We start from the raw sequence: 25,291 nt of genomic DNA, 5'->3' as shown, positions 1-25,291 counted from the left end.
GAATCGAAAATCGTTAGAAATGATTTTTTTTTTGTTTTGTTCATGTTCATGTGTTCTTGTTAAATTAATTTTTTCAGATTTCAAATGAAAGATTAATTAATTATTTTCATGTTTGTATTGTTGTTTAATTGATTATTTTGTTAGTTTAAAGTTTGTTAGATTCAAATTGAAATTTAATTGGTTATTTCTTCAATTTGTTTCATGTTGTTATGTATTTTCCGGGAATCATTAATGTTGTTTGAGTCATGTGAATCCGTCATGTTTGTTGCTAAAAATAGATTTAATTCATGTTCATCTTTGTTTGAAGTTCATGATTAAATTCAGTGATAGAATGTGAGTTCATGTTTGTTTGTGATTTGCTTGATTTAATTTGAATCATGCATATTGTTGTTTGTATTATTGTCTCTTTGTTCATCCATTAATGGTCTAAATTAACCAGGATTGGTTCCCGATATGGTTGATTTATTTCCATTAATTTGGAGTTTGTGTTGTTCATCATGTTCATGTAAATTGTTGTTGAAGATTGTTGAGAAATTGGTCATCTTGACTATATTTTGGTTGAGTTATGATTAATTGATTGTTTAGAGCAGAGGGGTAATTTGGTAAATTGCATTGCATTCGGGGGTAGATTTGTAATTGCAATAAGGTCGGAGGGGTAGTTTGGTAATTGAACATTATTTTGATTCTTTATGTTAAGCATGGGGGACAAATATAATGGGGTGGGGTTTTTGATGTACTTGTTTAATATAATGGGGGACAAGACAAAACATAATGGGGAGGAATCTTGTACTTGTTTAATGTAGGCATGGGGGACATATTGTAATGGGTTGGTAATATGGCATTTATTTAATGTAGGCATGGGGGACAAAGTTTTAAAATAAATAAGACATTTAATAGTGGGACAAAGCATGTCATTGGGGGAATAATTTGGGGGTTGAGAATTGAAGACTTGTCTTGCTATATATAGAGGAAGACTAGAGAGTTTTAAGAAGGATTTTTGGGGGAGAGAAAAAGAGTTGAATATTATTGAGAGGATTTTTAGAGAGAGTTGACAGATTCTTTTACACTTGAGAGTTGACATACTTTTATACTTGAGAGAGTTTGTGATAGTAAAAGAGAAAGACAATTTGAACTTTCACTCGAACAATTCTGTTTGCTTTTCTTCGAGTGTTATTCAAAAGTCAGAAACTACTGCATCTCGTATCTTTTCTCTCTTCTGCTTTGACTGCGATTGTACTTTTGCACTGCTGAGTTTTCAATCTGTTACTGGGTTATTCTACTGGTTGTTACTGGTTTTGCGGTGTTGCTGAACCTGCTGTTGCCGCGTTATTACTGTTGCTGACTCCTACTTCTTTTGTTCTTGTACTGCTGTTTCCAGGTACACATTTGTACACTCTTGGCTTGAAGCGAAAAATGAAATATTAATCAGGCTCCTGTTCCTGTTGAATTCTTTTGTTTGGATCTGTGTTTGAATATTAATTTTCCTCTCTTTGTATAAAAATGTAGTCGATTAATTAATGAGTAATGAGGCTGCATATGTATGATTTCTTCATCTAATAATGCTAGTTTAAATTACTTGAAGAATAGTTAATCGGCTTTGATATTATTGTGTATCCCTCTCATGTTCCAGCATTAGTAAATAATAGAATATAAAAATGAAAGCAGTTTTTCTTTGTACAAACTCGATCGCAATTTTCCAATCGCATTAGCCGTAAACTAATAACTAATAAGTTACGTTTTCAGCATGTAAATAATTAAGAGATTTTCTTTTATTTTAGAGACGAACTTAATAGAAAATATAGTCACTATAGGTTTATCCTTTAAAATAAAAATGAGACGAGCCTCGCCAAATAAATCACAAACCGCCGGGGCCCTCAATAAAATACATAACCATTGACTAGACTTTGGATTTGGCCGTTTAATGAACCTTCACGGCCTCTTCCTAAAATAACAATACGCTAGTTGCTTTAGGCGTACCTTTAATAATTTAACCTTCTTAACACGGGTGCACATTGATGTGACCCAAATCCAAATCTCAACGGAGTCAAAATGTGTCGACGACCACGGGTGCATTGATTGTGACGTGGTTCGAGATGCATTTCCACGACGTTGCAATTCTATAAAAATAAATGATAATAATAAAAGCGGTTTAAACTTAATAAAAGCACGTAAGTCATAACATGTATTTAAATCAGATATTTAGCCATTATAACAATTTAAGCGACCGTGCTAGAACCACGGGATTCGAGGGTGCCTAACACCTTCCCTCGGGTCAACAGAATTCCTTACTTAGAATTTCTGGTTCGCAGACTTCATTTGGAAAAGTCGAAAATTTCCTCGATTTGGGATTCAAGATAAACCGGTGACTTGGGACACCAAAAGCCAAACCTTTCCCAAGCGGCGACTCTGAATTAAATAAATAATCCCATTTCGAATATTGTCACTTAAATTGGAAAAACTCCCTCGCGCATTTATCCTTCGGGGCGGGCGCGCAAAAAGGAGGTGTGACAGAACACATACGCAATTCTAAACTAGATAGATACTCAATTCCAAATTCTAGCTCTCTGTGGAAATCGATCCCGACCCTAAATCGGGTAAAAGCTGCTCCGACCCTCTCTCGCTACTCAATAGTAGTGCGGAGTAGGCCGCAATTACTTTTTGGCGCCATTGCCGGGGAGCTAACGGTTTTGGCTATCTATTTAGTTAGTTTTGTGTATTGTTCTTCTTTCCTTCTTTGTTACTTACTTATTTATGTCACAACTCAGATAACAAATGGCAGTGAACAACGCTAATGAACCTCTTGTAAACATGATTGCAGGGGAGGAGGTAGATGATGTCGTGGAAGATGAGGTGCCTCTTGTACCTCAAGGACAACGTAGAGGCCACAATGCCAATGCTAATCCGAATGGTGATATTCCAGACCCTCCTCCGCCACCTCCAAGAGTGGCTCCCAGAGTACTTCCGAACCAAGGCTACGCAAGTGCTATTGTTCCACCCCGAATCCGGGCGAGCAATTTTCAGATAACCAATGTGATGTTGACCTTACTAGAGCAGCGTGGATATTTCACAGGTGCTGCAAATCAAAATGCCTACAAACATCTCAAGGGGTTCATGGATACATGTTGGGGGAGCAAGCAGACGAATGTGTCCGAGGATGCTCTTAGGTTGAGACTCTTCCCATTCTCACTTAGAGGGAAGGCATTGGATTGGCTCGAGCGACTTCCCAACCATTCCATCACAACTTGGGATGAGTTGGCAGATAAGTTCATTGCTAAAGTTTTATCACCGGGGCATATGGAGGCACTGCGTGATGAGATATTGGCTTTCAAGCAAGGGCCCAAGGAACCTTTGCATGAGATTTGGGAGTGGTATAGAACGATGGTGAAGGAATGCCCCAACAATGATATGACCGAGGCTATGATCCAACAAACCTTTTACCGAGGCATTAACACCACAAACCAATGCATAGTGAACCAACTTGTTGGGGGCAATTTTATGAAGTTGTCATATGATAAGGCATGTGATGTACTTGACGAGATGGCTGACACTTCTTTAGCATGGCAAAGTAGAGCCAATGTGCCTCAAGGTGACCCCACGGTTATTCATTTGCACAAGGAATTACATGATCATGGGCAGGCTATAGCGGAGTTGACAACTACTATGAACCAATTGGCAAAGGCACAGTTGCAACAAGTTCAAAATCCTCGCCAAGTGAAACCCATAGAGGGTGTCAATATGTTTGTCAACAAAAGAAGGCAAAGAAGGCAACAAAACCAAGGGAATTATGAGCAATTTGATGATGACTGTGATGGATTTCAAAATGATGGTTATGATGACCAATGTGAAGAGGTTCAATATGTAAACAACTATCAAGGCCAATGGGGCAACTCTTCCAACCAACAAAGAGGAGACCTCAAGGAAATTGGGGCAACCAACAACAAAACAGTGGTAATTGGGGGAACAACAACCAAAACAACAACTGGGGAAATCAGAACAACAATCGAAACAACCAAGGAAATTGGAATGGGAATAACAACAATTGGGGTGGTAATAACAATCAAGGTGGATGGAACCATGAAAACCAAGGAAACCGGGGGCAAGGCTTTTAAAGTCCCCCAATGTACCAACAACCAAAAAATCCGCCCCCATTTCCATCTCAAGGTCCTAGTTCTTCTGGCAATGATATGGGTAGAATTGAAATGATGTTCGAACAGATGATGAAGAAAAATGCGGATTCGGATGCACAGTTGGCTTCCCACAATACCTCTATCAGAAATTTGGAGGTACAATTAGGCTAAATCTCTAAGTCTTTAAATACTTGCCCTAAGGGTGCCCTACCAAGTGATACGGTAGTAAACCCGAAGCGTGGAAACAATCATGTCATGGCGGTAACAACGAGAAGTGGGAGAGGCGATGATGTGAATGCCTCCAAACAAAAACAAATCTTGGATGATGATGTTGAGTTGCAAGAATATGAAGTCCCTTTGGTAGTTGAAGATGTGGTTGAAGAAAATGTGAACAACGAAGTGAGGATTGATATTTAAGATGTCGAGGTGGAAACTCAAAATGATGTGAACCCGTCTAGGGAACACATAATAGACATGTTGTAGCCGGTTGTGCCTAAAGTCAAGGCTCCTTTGCCAAGGCCACCTCCACCTTATCCTTAAAGGCTCGCGAAGCAAAAGAATGATAATCAGTTTATTTTATTGACATGATGAAGAGCTTGTCCATTAATGTCCCTCTGGTGGAGGCTCTTGAACAAATGTTGGGCTATGAAAAATTCATGAAAGACTTGGTCACAAAGAAGCTTTCTATGGATTGTGAAACTATAAAGATGACTCACCAAGTTAGTGCTACAGTTCATTCAATGGCCCCGAAGCTTGAAGATCCCGGTGCTTTCACCATTTCTTGCACCATTGGGAGTGCGGATTTTGCCAAGGCTCTATGTGATTTGGGAGCTAGTATCAATTTGATACCCTACTCAGTTTTTAAAACTTTGGGTATTGGGCAACCTAGGCCGACTTCCATAAGGTTACAAATGGCAGATAGATAGATGAAGAGACCTTTGGGTATTATTAATGATGTGCTTGTCCGTGTGGACAAATTTATCTTGCCAGCTAACTTTGTGATCTTGGACTGTGAAGTGGACTACGAAGTTCCAATCATATTGGGAAGACCTTTTCTAGCTACGGGGAAGGCATTGGTAGATGTGGAAGCAGGGGAACTCACCTTTCGAGTGGGTGATGAAAAGGTGGTTTTTCATGTGTGCAAGTCTATGAATCATCCCAATAGTACCGAGATGTGCTCTTTTGTTGACCTCGTCATAGCAGTGATAATTGATAATACCAGTGCAATGATCAATATGGAGGACCCATTGGAGGCCGTATTGTTGAATTTTGATGTCAATGAGGATGCAAGCGAAGTGAAGTGTGTGAATGCTTTACATGGAATGGGTTCTTATTCTTATGAGCCTAGGAAATTGACTTTGGATCTCGAGAATAGAAAGACTCCACCAACCAAATCGTCAATTGGGGAGCCTCCGGTGTTGGAGTTGAAACCACTTCTTCTACACCTCAGGTATGAGTTTTTAGGCTCAAATTCTACTTTGCCAGTTATTCTTTCGTATTGCCTTACTAACATGCAGGTTGATGCCACATTTGCGGTGCTTCAAAAGCGGAAAAAGGTAATTGGATGGACTCTAGCTGATATTCGCGGAATAAGCACCACATTCTGTATGCATAAGATTATTTTGGAAGATGATGCAAAGCCCTCCTTGGAGCACTAAAGGAGGTTGAACGAGGCAATGCAAGAAGTTGTGAAAAAGAAGGTGATCAAGTGGTTGGATGCCAGGGTTGTGTACCCCATCTCTGATAGCTCTTGGACTTCACCAGTGCAATGTGTACCGAAGAAGAGTGGCATGACCGTGGTGACAAATTCCAAAAATGAGTTGATTCCTACAAGAACCGTCACTAGTTAGAGGGTATGCATGGACTACCGCAAGTTGAATAAAGTGACCTGCAAGGATCACTTTCCTTTGCCTTTCCTTGATCACATGTTAGACCGACTTGTCGGGCATGCCTTCTATTGATTTTTGGATGGGTATTCTAGGTACAACCAAATTTTGATTGCTCCGGAAGATCATTAGAAGACCACATTCACTTGATATGGCACATTTGCTTTCTTTAGGATGCCTTTTGGGTTGTGTAATGCACTGGCTACATTTCAGCGGTGTATGATAGCCATTTTCACCGATATAGTGGAAGAAATTTTGGAGGTGTTCATGGACGATTTTAATGTTTTGGGGGACTCATTTGATGAATGCTTGAAGAATCTTGATAGGATGTTGGCCCGTTATGAAGAAACCAATCTTGTTCTCAATTGGGAGAAATGCCACTTTATGGTGGAAAAAGGAATCATACTTGGGCATAAAATTTTTAATCATGGCATTGAGGTAGATAAAGCAAATATTGATGTGATTTCAAGGCCCTTTACATCCGTCAAGGGAGTCTGAAGTTTTCTTGGGCATGCGGGGTTCTACCGGAGATTTATCAAAGATTTTTCGAAGGTAGTGAATCCTTTGTGCAAGTTGTTGGAAAAAGATGCTAAGTCCGTGTTTGATGACAAGTGTATACAAGCCTTTGAACTTCTCAAGTATAGGTTGACCACCACTCCTATCATTACCGCACCTAATTGGAGCTTGCCCTTTGAGCTCATGTGTGATGCTAGCAATGTTGCGGTTGGGGTGATTTTGAGTCAACGAGTGAACAATATGTTTCATCCGGTGTACTATGCGAGCAAGACTATGAATGATGCTCAAGTGAACTACACGATGACCGAGAAGGAACTTTTGGCTATTGTGTTTTCTATGGAAAAATTCCAGTCGTATCTTATGGGTGCTAAGGTTATTATTCATACCGACCATGCCGCACTCCGGTACTTGATGACGAAGAAGGATTCCAAAGCTAGACTGATGTTATGGGTATTGTTACTTCAAGAGTTTGATTTGGAGATTGTGGACCGAAAGGGTAGTGAAAACCAAGTGGCGGACCACTTGTCCCACTTGGAGGAGGAGGGGAGGCCTCGTGATGGCTTAGAGATCAATGATTCATTTTCTGATGAACAGCTCCTTTCGGTGTCGATGAATGATATGCCATGGTTTGCCGATGTTGCTAATTTCCTTGTGATTGGTATAATCCTGTGTGAGCTATCTTCTAACAAAATGAAGAAGCTCAAGCGGGATAGTTTGGATTTCTATTTGGATGAGCCATACTTGTTCAAGATTTGCACGGATGGTGTGATCCGAAGGTGTGTCCCGAAGGAGGAGCAATTGAGTATCATGGAGGCTTGTCATTCCTCTCCGTATGGTGGCCATTATGGCGGGGTGAGGAGGGCTTCTAAAGTTCTTAGTTGTGGGTTTTATTGGCCAACTTTGTTCAAAGATGCGGGTGATTTTGTGAAGAGATGCGACGAATGCCAAAGAGCGGGTGGAATTTCGAAGAAAGATGAGATGCCTCTCAATACCATCCTTGAGTTTTGATGTGTGGGGCACTAATTTCATGGGCCCATTTGTTATCTCTTGTGGGAACACTTACATTCTTGTGGCGGTAGACTATGTTTCAAAGTGGGTTGAATCCATGGCTTTGCCCAACAATGAGGCTCGGAGTGTTGTTGTATTTCTCAAGAAAAGCATTTTTACAAGGTTTGGTACTCCTTGTGCAATCATAAGTGATGGGGAGGTCTCATTTTTGCAATAGAGCTTTCAACACGTTGCTTTCTAAGTACGGTGTCAATCACAAAGTTTCTACCCCCTATCATCCTCAAGCAAGTGGTCAAGTGGAAGTCTCCAACAGGGAAATCAAAAGCATATTGTCAAAGACGGTCAATGCAAATAGGACTGATTGGTCGAAGAAGTTGTATGACGCTCTATGGGTTTATCGGATTGCTTACAAGACTCTAATTGGTATGTCTCCGTATCGATTGGTGTTTGGGAAAGCTTTCCATCTACTAGTTTAGTTAGAGCGTAAGGCCATGTGGGCTTTGAGGAAGCTTAATCTTGAGTGGGATGTTGCAGCCAATCTTCGTGTGGAGCAGCTTAATGAACTTGATGAATTCAGATTCCATGCCTACTCCAGTTCGTCCTTATATAAGGACAAGATGAAGTACCTTCATGATAAATATGCTCATGGAAAAGAGTTCAAAGTAGGTGATTTGGTTCTCTTATTCAACTCCCGGTTACATCTGTTTCCGAGAAAGCTCAAATCAAAATGGAGTTAACCTTTTGAAGTGGTGTGTGTGACCCCGTTTGGTGCTCTTGATTTAAAGAACAAAAATAGTGAAGTTTTCAGAGTTAATGGGCACCAGGTCAAGCATTGTCTTGGAAAAATTGATGACAGCCACGTGGTGGCACTTCTCCATTTCAAATGATGTGATGGTAACTTGCGTCGTGCCACGATGTTAAATCAGGCGCTTCTTGGGAGGCAACCCATGTGTTTTTCTTCTTGTTTTTCCTTGATTTTCATTGTAGGATACGATTTATTTTTGGGCAAACTGGTTGTGAGATGTTACAGGATTATGTTGGTGCGCTGCAGGATATAGTGGAAAAAAGTGCCAGGTCTCTGAAGTTGTTAGTGCGGACCGCACTAGTAAAGGGTAAAATATCGACCTCTCTGAAGTTTGACATTGCGGCCGTACTACATTTTGTACGGTCCGCAGTGGACCACTGCGGCCGCAGTCCATTTTGTGCGGACCGCAGTAGGTTACTTGGTCGAACTTAGCAAAACCAGTATAGTACGGACCGCGGTCCATTTTGTGCGGTCTGCACTGGTAGGTAAGACTGGGCCCCAGGTCCTTTTCTATAAATAGGGCTTGAGGCCCTCCTGTTCGAACTTTTCGAAACCTTGACTCCTTGACATATTAAAAACACTGTTCATCCTCTATATTGCTCGTAACTCATTGCTTGGACTTGTTAAGATTCATTTCATCTCACACATCTCACATCTGGTAACTTAATTTCATTGTAATTTTTTTTAATTTTGTTATTTTCCTTTATCTTTTTTGCTTTTCTTGTCTTTCATTCTGTTCTTACCGTAGTTTCTTCATTGGGGTTGTTAATTTATCGATTAGTGTAGAACTGAGTAGTTGAAAACACTGGTAAATCACTTAGGGACATTAATTAGATGTAAAATTGAGATTAAAATCAAAATTCCATGAACCCTAACTTAGTGCCACAAATGGGCACTCAGTGCGGACCGCAGTCGATTCTGTGCGGTCCGCGGTGCCTCTGTGCGGTCCGCATTACCATTTTGTGTGGACCGCATTGATGAAATACATGGAAGCTGAACTTTGGGCAGTGCGGCCGCAATACATTTTGTGCGGACCACATTGGCCCTAGAGCGACCGCACTACATTTTGTGCTGTCCGCACTGCCTAGATACAGAGGGTGGGTAGTCTGAACCCCACCCCTGTGCGGACCGCATGGCCATTTTTTGCGGTCCGCATTGGCCCTTGTGCGACCGCACACCATTTTGTACGATCCGCACTGGGTGCCTTCTGCAACATGTCTACAACATTTTTCTTCTGTCTGCAATTTTGTTTCTTGCCTGCTGCAACTGATACTAACAAAGTCATTTGAATTGTGTTTGCAGACAATGGTAAAACAACGTGGCAAAGGATCTAAACAACCTGGCAGAGGTGGATCTTCCCGGGGAGGAAAGTAGAAAATGATAAAACTCACTCCCCAAGCTAGGCAAAACATCAAAAACATGCGGAAGGCGGTAAAAGCTGCTGACAGAGCCATTGACATGTCGGGGAGTGAGTACGAGCCCTCCCGGGAGATCTCTTCAGACTCAATCCCAAAATACATCCCTGATTGGACGGAGAGGCATAGACTGAGAGATACACATCCAGCATCCCCCACTGCCCAAGCATTAGTGAACATCTCTTCTGGGTCGTCTGAGGGCTCAGGTGATGGTAGTGGGGAATACTCCACCTCTCCCACAACTTCATTATCTGGAGAGGGTGCAGTAGGTGATGAGGAGGAAGTAGGGGGAGACGAATAAGTAGGAGAAGGAGGTGAACCGCAAGTAGGGGGTATTGCTAGAACTAGGAAGTCGGAGGTATGGCAAGACCGGTTCGTTAGTGAAGTAGCATACCACAAATTCCGGGAATGGTGGCCGGTGAGGAAGTTGATCTCAGAAAGGAGTTTTATTGATAGAGACTTGCTACCTCACAACCCCAACGTGAGGAGGCAGTTTATGATAAGAGTAAGCTGGGAACATTTTCTAGATGATTGTGTGGATGTTAATGAACAGTTGGTCAAGGAATTCTACAGCAACGTTGCCCACATCAAAAAGGGCTCCAATGTGACCAAGGTTCGAAACCTGAAAGTGTTGTTTGACGGGAAGTCAATAAACGATTACCTTTGCTTCAATGAGGAGGATGAGACCCTATACATGGCAAAGATGGAAATGGGTGAGGAGGTCCGTCCCTGGCTAGCACAATACCTGGCAATCCCGGGTTCCACCCCTGACTAGTTGACTGTGGGCGTCAAGATTCTAAGACATAGTCTGAATTTCGAGGCACGGGGGTGGGAGACATTTGTATGTAGCAGGTTGGACCCCACGACACATGACAACTCCCTACCTCTTCACCGGGCTGTGTTAGTGGATTCGATCATGGCGGGATACCCAATCAATGTGGGGAATGTGATGTCGCAGATTATTACTATTGTGGGTGCCGAGCATGACAGAAACTACCCGTTCCCCAGTTTCCTCACTATGTACCTCTAGGACCTGAAAGTGGAGAAGAGGCCCTTCGATATAAAATTCAAAGAGAAGGCCCCTTTCTCCTGGTACAGCATGCAGGGGGATGACAACCCCAAGAGTAAGAACTTCAAGAGTACAGTTACTGCTCCAACTGGCCAGTCTGAAGAGCCAGTTGTGGTAGTGACTCTAGCTGAGCCTGCCTCTATTTCTACTGCTTCCCCTCCTGGTCCATCCACGTCAGTGGACCCCGAGATTCCATCTTCCTGGGCCCATACTATTACTGCCCACCGACTGAGCCAGCCACTTCTGAGTATCAACAACTGGATGCAGACTACCTCATCCAAGTTGTCCCTCCTAATTACCATGGTAGAGGCTCAGTAGGCACCTCCAGCCCCACAGGTTTCCCAGTCGATAGAGGATGCTTTGAAAGAGATTTTAGACAACTAGAAGAAAATCCTCGACACTCAGAAGGTGCTCATAGATGCAGTTGTTTTACACAGCCAGTCTCTTAAGGAGCTTTCTAGGGAGCACAAGAAATTGAGGAAGACACGGGCTTCCAAGGAGTTCGTGAAGGCGCTGAGGGTTGATGTTGACCAGTTGAAGGCAGACCAGCTGCCTTTAGACTTATTGCTCGATGATCCTATGCCAGCAGCTCATCCCTAGCCAGAACAGTCATAGAGACCTCCAAAGAGAAAGAGGATGATTCCTAGAGCGGATGATGCAGTCATCCAGTTGGCCGACCCACCGGAGGCCTCCTCCAGTCCGCCACATGATGCACCATAGGAGCGTGTCCAAGTCCAGACCCAGGTCCCAACACCATAGAAGCCGTCCACCGGGAACCAGTCTAAGGTTCCCGAGCACAGTGAGGACCCTGGGACCACTCAGGAGCCTATGCAGACATACGGGTCATAGGGAGTCCCTATATCCTTTTTCCTTTCTCTTTTGATGCTTTATTTGGTTTAGTTGGCATTGGGGACAATGCCAGCTTTCATTTGAGGGGGTAGGCCCTACATTCGGATGATTGTATATATTTGACAGTTACATTTTTTTCATGCTTTCTTTATTTTTCATCTTTGGTTTGTATATAATTTTAACATTTCGTTACATTTCTCGCACTTTTATTTTACTTTGGGTTTGTATATAAAGTTATGTTACATTGTACATATTCATCTCGTCTATTATATATTCGACAAATCCCCTCTTGTATATATTCATTTTACTTTCCGCAACTTTTCGTTCTTAACTTCTTATTTATGCTCGTAGCTTCTTGTTTTGAAAGTTTGCAATAAGCCTTTGGTTTTTTTAATGCCACGGTTCTTTCCAAAGGTGGAGTGTTGTCTGAACCGGGTGGCTCTTCCCAATGATGGATGGCGTGATAACCTTCTTAAGGGTTTAAGTCTGTTTCTCTTTTTGTTTTTAGTAATTAGTAGTTAAGGGTGCCTCAAGCAAAGTTTCACTTGGGCATAGCACATTTGCCTTTGATCTTATGGTCAAAAACAAATTGTTGTGTTTAGGATGGTGAAAGTAGTGACATTGAGACTCTTGTGTTGACTGATAATCATCAAGTGGTTTTTCGGGACCATTGTGTGCTCAAATCTTATCTAAGGTCGTTGTGGGCCCCCGACTCTGTGTCTTTAGCAATCCCATAGCTTGTGTGGTGAATAATCGTATTGCAAGTCCATGTCCCGAGCCATTGGTCTAGAACTTGCCCTAAATGTTTGTTGAGGTGAAATCCTAAGTGAATTTTGACTTGAGACATGATTATAGGCTCTCCTTGGTCCAAATGATATCTTGAACACTTCCATAACCTAGCAATGATAAGATCCTTAGTCAACCCTTTTGAGCCTTAGACCTTCTTCCTTCAAGAACCATGATACAAGCCTATACCCATTCTAAAAGATACCCTCTCTATGGCACCCGATCTTTCTTTTAGAACTTGGCAAAAGTATAAGTTTGGGGGGAGAGACGAGGATTGCAACAAAGTGGTGAAAAGGCACAAAAATGAAGAAAAGGAAAGGCAATAAAAAAGAAAGAAAAGCAAAATGGCAAATAGAATGTTTAAATATGAAAAAGAACAAAAAGGAATTCAAGAAAAACAAAGAATGAAAGGTGTGGAAAGTTGAAAAAGGAGAAAAGGTTTGAAATTTATAAGAAAGAGTGACAATGTGTCTCTATAGCCCCTCAGAAAGAAGAGAAATGACTCAAAGAGTCAAGTGAATGTGTGCCAAATGAATCAAAAGAAGTGATTAAGGGGAGATGAAACCTAGTTAGACCAAAACATTTCCTACCCTAAACCAGAAGCCTTCACAATGTCTTCACAAAAGCCCTATATAATCTTGAGTTGAATGAAGCTTACATTAGTGGATACTCACATAAGGGGTAAGCATATGGTACCTAAAGTCAGACTTGTGGCTTTTTCTTGAGAGAGATGAGCGAACTTCCATTAACCTCGTTTTGAGTGCCACTATTCTAAAGGTGAGGTTTGCTTAGAGAGAGTTGAGGATGTGTGAGTTTGGGTTCCACAATGACCAAAGTAATAGAAAGAGTCATTTGATGTGTTGAGCCAACTCTTGATGCTCTTGTGTCGCACTTAATCCATGGTGTTTCAAGGAGTAAAAGTTGTTAATGATTCATTTGTATTGAGGGCAATTGTTAGTCCCAATTGATGTTAGATGAGGTTATTTTAGGACAGCTAAAATTTTCATGGATATTCTCTTAAGGGGTGAGTCTTATTTTGTTTGCTTGAGGACAAGCAAAAGCTTAAGTTTGGAGGAGTTGATAACTAGGGATTTTGATACATTTTATACTCCTTCTTGCTTATGTTTTGATTAGAAATTCATACAAAATAATCTCGAGAGGCTCACAAGTTGTACTTGATTGCAGGTTTGATCAACAAAGTGACAAAATGTCAAAGATCAGCTCAAAAAGGAGTGAAACTTTCACAAATCCCAAGACAAGACAAAGCTCAGGCAAAATAGGCCCAGTGCGGCCGCACACCACTTTGTGCGGTCCGCACTAGGAGATTCAGAGAGGTAAAATTCTAGGCAAAGAAGCAATTCAACCACACTAGGATTTGTGCGGTCCGCAATAAAGGCAATGCGGCCGCACTCGATTTAGTGCGGTCCGCAGAGCCAAGAATCAGAGAAGTTGCAGTTTGGAGCTTTCAAGCTAATGCGGTCCACAGTCCATTCTGTGCGGACCGCACTAGAAGCCTCCGTGGCTGCAGTCTATTCTGTGCGATCCGCACTGTCCGAGTTCAGAAAGTCAGATTTTCAGGATCAGAGCCCTAGTGCAGCTGCACACCATTTTGTGCGGTCCGCACTAACCTCGGAGGGGCATTTTTGTTCAGATTTTTCAACTTAGTATAAATAGCTTCTTTTCCCATTTTAAAGGAATCAGATAGTTTTGTAACGTAGCTGCACTTGTGGGTTCGACTTTCTTAGCCATTTTGGGAAATTTAATCTACTTTTCATCTTTGAATCTTGTTATTTACCTTAGTGATTAATTAATATGAGTTATTCTTCATCTATTTCTTGTTTTTCTTCTTTAATTATGAGTAGCTAGACCCATAAGCTAGGGTTGTGGCTCAACCCTAGTGTGGGTAATTGATGGGTCATGTATTTTAGGGCTAGAATGACTATGGGTATTTTATATTTGGGCCAATTTCATGGTTAATTACTGAATTAGTGGTTGCAAACACTAGTTTGTGTTTAGTTGACTTGGGCTCTTCTTGAGAAAGAGAGCCTAAGTCTCCGAAATTGGTCCAACAAGGAATTGGGGCGTACTCAAGAGATTGATAGTCCCAATTGAAGGGTTAAACCTCGAGAGAGTAATACCCAACTTGAACCTTAGTTGCTAGTGCAAATTTGCATACCCAATTGGTCTTGAGAAAGTCAGTTCGGGCAAAATCACTTGAACCACCGAGAGGTGTAGAGTAGGTAAAGTCGTGCAACGGTTATATCATACTCCCCAACTATGTCAATTGTGCAATTAGATTCAAGTACCCGTTAATTGACCACTTAGGCGAAAGTTACTACCCTAGCGCCTTTTAAACCATTTGAACAACCCTTTCTAGTTTAACTCTTAGCGTAATCTAGTTGCATTTACCATTTGTATTTTGATCTTAGTAGAAGTAAAAAGAAAATCCCAAAAATGAGTAGAAATGTAATTTGGAACACATACGCAATCCTAAACTAGATAGATACTCGATTTCAAATTCTAGCTCTCTGTGGAAATTGATCCCGACCCTAAATCGGGTAAAAGTTGCTCCAACCCTCTCTTGCTACTCAATAGTAGTTTGGAGTAGGCCGCGATTACTGCCTCCAATTAATCTCTAAGAGTCAGTATTATAAGATAACAGATACTATAGTGACGATCTCAGGCTTCTTCACACTAAATCCTACTAGGTTTGCCTTTGATTTAGCCTTAGACTGTTTAGGAATTCTCAAAGGGATTAGAGAGCTATTTGGGTGATCTAATGTTTGTGATATCTCCTAGAATGAGAGAGAGAAGAGTCATGCTTCTCTTTTATACCAGGCTTAGGAAATTCTACCTCCCCGAATGCCAAACGACTTGCCCCCTTATAACTTGCCGTCGGCTGGTTGGTTGTGTCAAAACCCGATTAATCTCTATCTTCATAGGTGGTGAAAAAGTGTGAGGTGTAACATCATCCCCCTTCAAAATATTCGTCCTCGAATATTGAGGTGTTCTTTAGTCATTTTGGTTATTCCCATTATAGTAATATCATTGTTACCTCTTGTAGTATGGAACAAATGGGGGTACCTAGATTTCATATCTTCTTCAACTTCCTATGTCATTTTTTCTATATTATTGTTCCTCCAATGTACTTCAGCCATAGCGGCCTCTTGAGTCTGCAGTTTATGAACTTGACGATCTAAAATAGCCACCGAAATTTCTTCATAGGATAGGTCCTCTATGACTTGAATGTCTTCAATAGGAGTAACACGGGAGGGATCATCCAAGCACTTGCGAATCATTGACACATGAAATACTGGTCGTTTTGAACATTTGCAATTAGTTTGGCTGTTTCAGGTCATGAGTAGCTTCGTATGATGTATTATGATTTGTGTGTATCGTTAGTTTTGATTTTTGGGTGATTCGGGAATGATTTGGAAGAATGATTCTCATCTTAGAAGCTTTAAGTTAGATGAGTTGACCATGTTTGACTTTATGTATTTGACCCGAGATCGAAGTTTTGATGTTTCCGTTAGGTCCCAATGGTGATTTTTGATTTAGGCGTATACTCGGATTTGCATTTGGACGTTTTTAGAAGGTTTTAGTGCTAACTGGCGAAAGTTGGCAATTTGAAGGTTTGAAAAGTTTATAGGTTTGATCAGGAGTTGACTTTGATGATATCGAATTCATATTGTTGTTCCGGGAGTTGAAATATGATCATTATGTTATTTGGAACTTTTGTACAAAATTTGAGATAATTCCAAGTTGATTTGATATGGTTTAGCACGAGTTTTGAAAGTTGAAAGTTTAAAAGTTTATTAAGTTTGATTTGAGGTGCGACTCGTGGTTTTGATATTATTATGTGTGATTTGAGGCTTCATGTAGGTCCGTGTTATATTTTGGGACTTGTTGGTATGTTTGGACGGGGTCCCGAGGGGCTCGAGTGAGTTTTGAGGTGGTTTCAAACTATTTCTAAGCCCTTTGCAGTTGCTGGTTTTTGGCTACAGGGGTGTGAATCGCAGACCTTTGGGACACGTTTGCAAAGAGTAATTTCCTGTTTGGGCCTTGTGAAACACAATCGCGGTACCTCTCTCGCGATCGTATAGTAGAATTTCTACTGTAACACGACTGACTTTGGAAGCTTATATCTTGCAATCTATAAGGAATTTGAAGGTGATCCAAAAACGAAAGCTGTAGCTCTGTGTTTCTAGTTTCAGAAAATCAAATTGTTTGTCATTTGAAGTTCTGTAAAAAAATATTATGGTTGATACACTATAGGCTATATGGGAAGAATTTGGTAAATATTAATGGAATTTGTTTATCGCGATCGCGGGGAAAAGGTCGTGATCGCGAAGGGTAAAAATTGTGCCGAACATTTTTGGAATCGTGACCGCAAGGTTGGTGACCGTGTCCGCGAAGAAGGACTACTGGTAGTGCATTAAAACATCCAATTTCGAGATTTTGAATTTATTTTCTTCACTTTTTGAGTTCTCGGAGCACAAGTAAGGCGATTTTGGAGGAGATAAATACCCAAATCTTGAGGGTAAGTATATTTATCTTTGTTTGATTGTATATTTTATTTTTTCATGGATTATTACAGCTAAATCAAGGATTTGAAGAGAAGAAAGGGGGGGGGGTGTCTAAATTTTTCTAAAGTGAATATTTGAGATTTGAACATCGATTCAGAGTCGGGTTTGAGTGAAATTAGTATCGTTGGACTCGTAATTGAATGGGTTATCGAAATTTTTAATTTTTGTCGGGTTCCAAGGTGCGGGTCCGAGGTTGACTTTTTGGTGTACTTTAAGTAATTGATTAAAGATTCTACCTTCATCGTTTGAGTTTATTTCGTTTGGCATTATTTGATAATTTTGAGTTGTCTTTGGCTAGTTTCAAGCGGTTCGGAGGTTGATTAGGGTTGAATGGTGTTCCTAGAGTGTTATTTGGCTTGCTCTGTATTTAATTTAGGTTTCTTGAGGTAAGTATCTTATCTAAACTTGGTTGAGGCACTAGTTTCCTGAGTTATTTGTGATAGCTACGTGTTATAGGTGCGTATATGGGTGGGGGACTGAGTCCATGTGCGAGCACCGAGGTATTTATCCATACTTGGGGTGGTACTAAGCTATGACCTTCCTTGAATTGATTGATAAGCCTTATATTGTGATGTATCTCCTATATTTTACCCTTATTGTGAGCTATTTGGGCCATGTTGAGGTTGTATAGAGGTTAATATCCTAATTTAGCCTATACCTGCTATTTTGTGATAAATTCACCTATTTTGAGTTGTTATGATATCACACTTGCACATGAATATACCTTAGCATATCACTTATACCAGTCTATGAATATGAAATTTGATGTTTTTTGATCATGTACATTTATTCTTGCATATTTGCTTTATGTGTGATATGGTTTGGACTGGTAGCCTGTGACCACACCGAGCGAAGTTTGATCACTAGTACGTGAGTTGTCTATGCAACACGTGAGTTGTCCGTACGAATTCAGATATTGATATTATTGGCATGTGTTGATCGTGCAATACGTGAATTGTCCATGTGGTTGATATTATTAGTACGTGAGTTGTTCATGCAGCACATGAGTTGTCCGTGCAGCGTGTGGATACAGATCCATCCCCCTAGGGTCACCCTCTCATGTTTCTCTCTTGATGGTGTACACACGAATTATGTGAAACCGACGGGTTTTTGGTTGATGTGAACTCTGGGTGAGCTTGTTATTGGTTTTGGTTCAGTTATTGAGATTTTGATGGGGGCTTGAGAGTTGTGATGTGATTTCTATTTGGATCAGGTTGCACGCTGCAATTGTCACGATCTTGGTTCGCCCTCCGTGAACCATCGTGATGGCACCTAGTCTCTACGACTAGGTAAGCCTAAATTGCGGAAGAAAAACCAAAACTTGCGGAAGTAAAACAATTTAAAACAGGAATAAAGTAATAATAGTGTTTAAATATGCCACTCGGCATACACCATGTTTAACTTTCAATACCAATACGTAAATCCAAGACCTAGAAACCCACGAATCACAAGCTAAGAAAAAAAAATACTACATAGCTCTAACTCCAGAATGTCTAATAAGAACAGAAAAATACAAAAGTGCTAAATACTAAAAGCAAGAATAGAAAGGGACTCCTCGGTCTGCGGATGCGGCAGATGTACCTCGAAGTCTCTAAAACAGTCACCTCCATCAATGATGGCAGGCCTGAGTAGCGGTACCTAGATCTGCACATGAAAAACATACGCAGAAGGGGCATGAGTACACCACAGCAGTACCACGCTCTTGCCACAAGTACTCGACTCCAAATGACCCAAATCTATTCAATTCAATTGCCTAATATAAATAATACTTCAAGTAACTGATTCTACAATTAAATTCTAAGCTAATACACGAAATTATGTAAAATGACAAAAATGCCCCTCGAGCCCACATCTCAAAATTGGGTAAAATTTATATTTCCAGAGTCCTCGCACTCTCACGAGTTCAGTCATACCAAAAGCATCAAAATTGGACCTCAAATGGTCCCTCAAATCATCACTCAAAGGCCTTTAATTAGTCAAGCCCTAACCCCCAATTACCACTGATTTTCCTTAGTTTTTCATGCTTAAATTGATAAAAATCATTCCAATAACGAGTTTAGCGACCAAAGACCTTACCCCAATGAACTCCTCTGAAAATCTCTCTTAAAAAGTGCTCTATGTGAGCACGTGATTTTTGCCCTACGAAAACTACTCCCAGAAAATTCAAAATAAAATAGTTTTGTGTTTTTTGTGATTTATTTGTATTTTTTTTGTGCATGTTTATTTATTTTAATCAAAGGAAAATACAAAAAATAATGTAGGTGCATGTGCATTTAGGAATTAATCTTGCATTTTTTAGAATTAATTAATCATTGGTTTATATAAAATGAAAAATACAAAAAATACGTCTAGGATTCAATTTTATAATTTTTAGGGTTAAATCATAAATTATTCGACAATAATTGGAAAATCATAAAAAATATGCATTTTTGTATTTTTATGTTTAACTGTGTGATTTTGTACTTAATCTAATGTTATTTAAGTTAATTTGGTCTTTAGAATTTAATTTAGGATTTTTTAGGATTTGGAAAAAATTGGTCTAAAAGGGAAAGAAACAAAATGAAAAAATGATGAGAAGAAACTCGGACCAAGCCAAGTTCCACAGGCCCAAATCGATGCCCTTTTACCCGGTCCAATTAGGCTGGCAATACGATCGTCCAAATGACGTTGTTTTTGTCACACTCAATCTGGGTCGTTGATCTCACATGATCAACGGTCCAGGTCACCCCTCCCATAACCCATGTTGACCCATTCCCCATACCCGTTCCTATACCCGCCCGACCCCGTCACTACTAAACGACCCCGTTTGGCTTAAGTAAATTAATCTGGACCGTTGGTTCCCATCATCCAACGGCCCAGATTAATCAACTTATTTTCAATATATCAAAACACCCCCAAACCCCTTCACCCGCCTCATTTTCATCCTTCGTCTCTTTCAGAGACAAACCAAACAACCCCTCGAAACCCTAGAGCCGCCACCCCACACCTTCGCCTGAAATCCGGTGGCAACGACGCCACCGACCACCAAAATAACACCGCTGAACCTCCATGCCTTCCTCTTTCCGAATCCATACCCCTTTAACCTCGAATCATGACAGAGCTCTTTGAATCTTAGATCGAAAAATCCGAGCAAAAAATCTAGTTCACCCAATCGCCCCCAAACTTACACCCGTTGACCACTAGACCTCCCCAGTCCCAAATCACACCCCAGTTTCGTTCGAATCTCATCGGAACTATTCAAATCCCAAATCGAACAAACAAACCCTAACACCAAACCTAGAGGCAGTCCGAGGAAAAATTGGTGGTTCTAATCGACTTTAGTCAAGTGTTCTCAGTTGAGAACACTCGATTAAAGTCCGTTTTTACCCCAAAAGGCTCAAGTCGGAGTTACGAGCAGAGCGAGTGAGAGATAGGTCTGAGTTCGGAGGTATGTCTTCTATTTCTCTGTTTGTTTTTCATGTTTTGTTGTTTGTTTGTTTAAGATGAGTTCAAATTCATCTTTTATCAATTACTCTTTTCTTTCTCCATCAGACCTTTTATTTGGTCCAATTTTATCATTGCTTCTGTTTGTTGTCGATTGTTATATGTTATAAGTTGTGTAATCGATTGAATAAGTGTCGTCGATTAGTCTGTTATGCTTGAATGTTAGATTAGCATGATAATAGTTTAATTTTTGGTTCATTCCAGTAGGTTTACCCTCCTGTTTCTTTTATGTTCTAATTTTGTGTTGAAATAAGCCTGTTGGTATTATTTGTTTCAAATTGTTCCAATTTTCCTTTCTCATTGTTATTCACCATGTTTTTTTCATATGAGTTCAGTTTGTTTCGTTCAGTGTTCATTTGTTCTTGTTTAGGTTAGAATTGGTTAGCTTATTCACTGTATCTGTGTGAATCAATCTGAACTTAATAGTTCAATATATGTTGCCCGGAATCATTGGTTTCATTCTGATGATATTTGATCTAAACTAAGTTTCTAGCTTGATTCGTTAACTGATTCTGATAAGTTTGAATTGGTTATAGCTGATGTGTTTATTGGTTTAGAGTCAGTTCATTTGTTTTCAGTCATTAATTAAGGATTAGTTTAGGTTAATCAGTGATTAGGTTTCTTATTTAAGAATTGGTTATAGCTGATGTGGTCGCAGGGGTTTGAGGTAAAATAGTTGTTCAGGGCATCACAGGGGTAATTTGGGGTGTCAAAACTTGAAAAATGCTTTAGTTTGAATGGCTGTCAGTAAGGTACTAAAGTACCAATAAACTAATGAATTGTTTAGTAATAGTGGGGAACAAGGCTTAATGGCATGGGAAGTTGATTAAATAAGTTAAGTCACCCATAACCTTGGATTAAAAAAGAGAAAAACATGTAGTAGTGGCTGTCAGGGAATATCATGGGTAGAAACACTCTCTTAATTAGCTGAATGCTCAAAAAGAGCTAAGGTCTTAAAAAAAAGTTTGGCTATAAAGGAGAGGAGCTGGACACAGTAAAAGGGAAGAATTTTTCTAGAAATCTTAAGGGTGTTGAACATTCTGAAAAACTGGAAGAGAGTTTTAAGAGTTAGTCTAGTTCAACTAGTGCTATCCCATTGAAATTGAAAAGAGCTTCAGCTTTAACTGTGGAGTTGTATTTTCGAGTTTTTTCTTGATTACTGAATTCTAGGGGTGTTTCTGCTTGTGTTTTGATTGATATTTGGTTGCTATCAAGCTGTTTTGGGGTCAGTTACTGGGTGTTTGTGTTGCTGTTGGTATTGTTGGGAATTTTAACTGGTTTTCTGAGTCGTTGCTGGTTATCTTTTGTTGCATTGCTATTGCAACTGATGTTAGCTACTGCTGCTGACCTTCCTCTCTTCTTCTTACCCATTGTATTCCTTCCAGGTACACATTTGTACACTCTTGGCTTGAAGCGAAATGAAGTGTTGACCAGGCTTTGTTCCTGTTGAATTCCTCCTATTTAGATTTGTGCTCAAATAGAGTTTTCCTTTCTTTGTCTAAATATGTAGTTGACTGATTAATGAATCATAGGGTTGCATATGAATAATATTTAGTTTTCTGTAATAAGACTGGTTCGTGTAAATGTACCTAAATGGACTGTATCTAGACCATGTGAGCTACAGTTTTTCCAAGTTTTTTTTATTCAAATGAATTGAAGGTATCATCATATAGGTTCAAAGCTAACGAAATGGTTACTTGAATAATGTTAGCCTAACGTCAATTTTCAAATACTGAGGTATTTTCGACAGTTTTAAAAAGAGTTCAAAAATGGCTTGGTATTACATTTGGTTCTTCTAATAACCCATTCATCTAATAATATTAGTTTAAATTAATCAAAGAATAGTTAGTTTGTTTTGATATTACTGTGTGTCAATCTCGTGTTCAATTCATAATCTCAACTTTAGTATTATTAACTAATAGAACAAGGAACGATACAATCTCCCTTTGAGCAAGCTCGGTTGCAATTTTCCGTTTGCGTTTGTCTTAATATAATAACTAATAAGAGGCACGAGCTTATAAACATGTAACTAATTAGGACTTCTTCTCTTTTATTTTAGAGACGAACTTAATAGAAAAATGTTGTCACTTTAGGATTGTCCTTTTAAAATAAACGAGATGAGCCTCGCCTAGCAAAACGCATAGATTGTGGGGCCCTCACAAATGTATGTATTAATTACTTAGAACTCGGAATCGGCCGCTTAGCGAACTTCACGGCCTTTTTCCCAAAATAACCACGCGTTAATCTCTTTAGGCGCGTACATTAAATAACATTACCTTCTCAAATTTGGGTGCACATTTATGTGACCCAAATCCAAATCCCAACGGAGTCGAAATGTGTCGACAACCACGGGTACATTGATGTGACGTGGTTCGAGATACGTCTTCACAACATTGCAATTCTCTATTAAAATAATAATGATAATAATAAAAGATGTAAAGAGTTAAAACTTGCATATAAGCTCATAATTGTTAAAATCAGATAAATAAGCCGAATGTGACAGTTGAGCGACCGTGCTAGAACCACGGAACTCGGGAATGCCTAACACCTTCCCCCGGGTTAACAGAATTCCTTGTCCGGATTTCTGGTTTGCGCACTGTAATACAGAGTTAATCTTTTCCTCGATTTGGGATTCAACCGGTGACTTGGGACACCATAAATCTCCCAAGTGGAGACTCTGAATTAAATAATAAATCCCGTTTCGATTGTCCTTTAATTGGAAAAACTCCCTTTACGGCCCTTTGCGGGGTGTAGGTAAAAAGGAGGTGTGACAGCTCTGACGACTCTGCTGGGGATATGACCCAGAACCACTGGTTCAGGGTTAAGAATTCGAGCTTAAAATAATTGTTATTATTTGGCTTTATTTATTATCTGATTATTACATGTTTTGAGCCTAATGTGCTAAATGCTGCTTTTACCGCTTTGATATTATTTGAACTGTATATAAACTGTGCCGAAACCCTTCTCTTCTTACCTCCGGGGAGAAGCTCGCTGGTCGAGACTCCCTATTCTGTTAGTGTCAATACCTGAAATAAGAAAGAGGCCGGACAAGTTACAAAGCCGGACGATCTCGCGGGTCCCCGGTACGTAGCCCCCTCCTCGACTCGAGTTGTCCGCTCGGGTACACAGTCTAGAACAAATACCCAGGTTACGAACCTAGAATAACTCAGCTTCATGCCGGATCCCTAGTAGGAACGTTTGTTTGCATCATGTGCATTTGACTTTGGAGGCTCAACACAGGGGTTGGGTCTGTCTAGGACAGGTGTACCAAAACGACAAAAGACCATCCTGATGCATCCAACTTGCTACCTGTGCATTTGTTTGCTTCGGACTTGCATGCTGACCGGCTTAAAAGAGGCTTGTTTTCAAAAGAAGTTTGTTTTATCTACCCGAACTACGCCGATTTGATTCTCACAGGGTGCGGGATACGTAGGCAACCCTCATCGGGTCCACCCCTTTACAAAAATGTCAAAATTTTAATTTTCGTCATAAATAAGTCGGGTGATGCCGTTTTTGTCAAAATAGCCGAATGTTCCCAAAGGGACGCCGGAAGGCTGACTTTGCATAAACGGCCACTTGTAGTCATTTTTTGGATTTTTGACCGATTGACTCACCCAGCCTCAAAATCTTCGTTCCAGAAGTGCTGAAAGGCCGTGTTCGGAATCGGATCTTTCTTTTAATCTGTGGAAAAAAATAGCCAACTGGTTGAGTCAAATAAATTTTATTTTTGCTTAATTACCTTAATAAATGTGCAAGATGAGCACGATGCAAAATGAACCTTTTTCAATAATGACTAAAATCCCTTTCAAGTTGCGGCTATGGTGGGATGATTTAGGTGGTGAAGGGCAAGATGAGGTCAAGAAATATCTAAAAGGTCTTACGAGTTTATGGGAAATCCAGCCTCGGGGGATATCATAAGAGCTTTGGTCACCTGCTGGGACCCAGTAAACAATGTCTTCCACTTCTCCGATTTTGAACTCACCCCGACTTTGGAGGAAATAGCCGGGTACATCGGAAATGCCTGAGTTTTTCGAGGGAAGAATCGACGACATCGGGCACTACATCACCATAAAGTGCCTAGCTTGTGAGGATATGTACCGTACCACTTTCTTTGCTTCAATAATGATTTATGCCCACCAGATCATGGAAGATTTGAAAGATCTGCAAAGGGGCCTTGCACCAAAGCCCGCGGCGAGGCCGAACGATGCCCCGCGGGCGCCAAAAATTCAAAACTCTGAAACATTCATAGTTTGAGTCTGTATTTTCCTTGTCTTCAGAATCTGTTATCCGTCGGAGTTTGTATTTCACTTTTTGGCATAAAGTCTGTAGTCTATATCAAGTCTGTCAATTTCCTTTCAAAAATGTTTTGCCTTGTAATAAAATATTTTGCTATTAAAGGTTGAAAAAACCAAAAATGGTGTCTTTATTTTCCGCACTTGTGGCAGAACTACGCGCAGTCTGATTCATGCGGGGACATGATACGTAGGCAATCCACATAAGACTCGACCACCACTAAAAAGAAAAAGAGAAAGGCAAAGTGAATAAAAGAAAGAAATAAAAAGAGAGATAAAGAAAGTTTCAGAAACACTTAAACGAGGCACAAACAAAGTAAGCCGGAATGACGCATGCGGTCGAAGCAAATACATGTTAGAAATGGTTAAACTGCCTAGGAACATTGCATCCCCCAACGTGAAATTGCAATATGTGTTAAACTCTAACGCTAACAAGTTTGTTGTCCTTCCAGAGATTTCGAACCAGTTA

This window comes from Nicotiana sylvestris, chromosome 5 (genome assembly GCF_000393655.2).
Source record: "Nicotiana sylvestris chromosome 5, ASM39365v2, whole genome shotgun sequence".
NCBI classification, from domain to species: Eukaryota; Viridiplantae; Streptophyta; class Magnoliopsida; order Solanales; family Solanaceae; genus Nicotiana; species Nicotiana sylvestris.
Note: the sequence above shows the minus strand (reverse complement) of the source record.